Consider the following 1222-nt stretch of genomic DNA (forward strand, 5'->3'; position numbering starts at 1 on the left):
ACTTTTTACATTTTTATTATTGGGTATGTTTTATAGCAGAAAGTAAAACTTTTTTTTTTTTTCAAAAGGGGGTAAACCTTCCGGATCTGAAGTGGTTAAATGCTAGAGACAGAACATCAACTAAAAATCCTGAAAAAACACGATACAAATGTTATAAAGGCAACACGTATGATAATAATTTCTGTTAAAGTGATTGTAAACCCTTACAGACCACTTTTACCTACAGGTAAGCCTAGATTAAGGCTTACCTGTAGGTGCAAGAAATATCTCCTAAACCTACATGGTTTATAAGATATTTCCAAAAGACAGGCATTGATGTCTAGGGCGCACTGAGCCTGCCGTCTCTAACGGCGATCATGCTGTTAGTGGCGGCACCAGCATGCATGCGCAGGAGTGATGTAATCGCGGCTCCGGCCAATCACAGCGGCGGAGCCGCGATACCCGGAAAGAAGATGGACGCTTCGTAGGAGAAGGGACAGCGGTGACATTGCAGGCTCCCTTGTCAGGTAAGTGACAAATAATGGGCTACTCTGCGATGCAGAGTAGCCCATTATGCTTTACCTTTGCAGGGAAACAAAGAGGAAGTAAACTCATCAGGGTTTACTACCTCTTTAAGTGGGCAAATTTACAAAATTTGCAGGGAATCAGATAACTATTTTCCCCACTGCATATGGCTTTTCTATTCTTAAACACACCAGGAATATATAATGATTATCAGTGTTCAATCTCAGAACATCACATACTCTGAGTTGTCAGCTCAGAGCAGTGGAGAGATTGGTGTAATCACACACTCATCCTCCTCCATTCATCATGCCTGCTTCCTTATAAGGAAACCCAGGTAAGGCTTAACCACACTGATAATACTCTACTCAGGTCCAACTGAGACCCAAGAATGGGAGTTCTTTACTTAAGTTATGGAGACTACTGTTTGACTACTGTCAATCTTTAAAAAGAGAATCGTGGCATAATGACAAGGCTGTCTAATAAAACCCACAAACAGTAAAAGAATATAAAACTCATCCTTGCTCTGCTGTATTGTGCCAAAAGACTATTTTAATATGTTCTGCAGACACACACGTAAAGCCAACTATGCTAAATACATTATTATCTCCATATGACAAGGTTTCATAATTCAACACCCAACATATTGTTTAAAAAAATGTAATTATGATTTGTTAGACACTAAACATGATGTATTTTTGTCCAAATGTGCCCTTATTAC

The 1222-nt window shown here is 39.4% G+C and overlaps 1 non-coding gene across 1 annotated transcript; it reads right to left on the reverse strand.

The window, feature by feature from the left end:
- Positions 1-726: 726 nt before the first annotated feature.
- LOC141135752 (U8 small nucleolar RNA) lies at positions 727-861 on the reverse strand. Its single transcript, XR_012243610.1, has one exon. It is a non-coding gene; the product is annotated as a U8 small nucleolar RNA (small nucleolar RNA).
- Positions 862-1222: the final 361 nt, after the last annotated feature.

This window comes from Aquarana catesbeiana, linkage group LG03, assembly GCF_042186555.1.
Source record: "Aquarana catesbeiana isolate 2022-GZ linkage group LG03, ASM4218655v1, whole genome shotgun sequence".
Taxonomy (NCBI): Eukaryota; Metazoa; Chordata; class Amphibia; order Anura; family Ranidae; genus Aquarana; species Aquarana catesbeiana.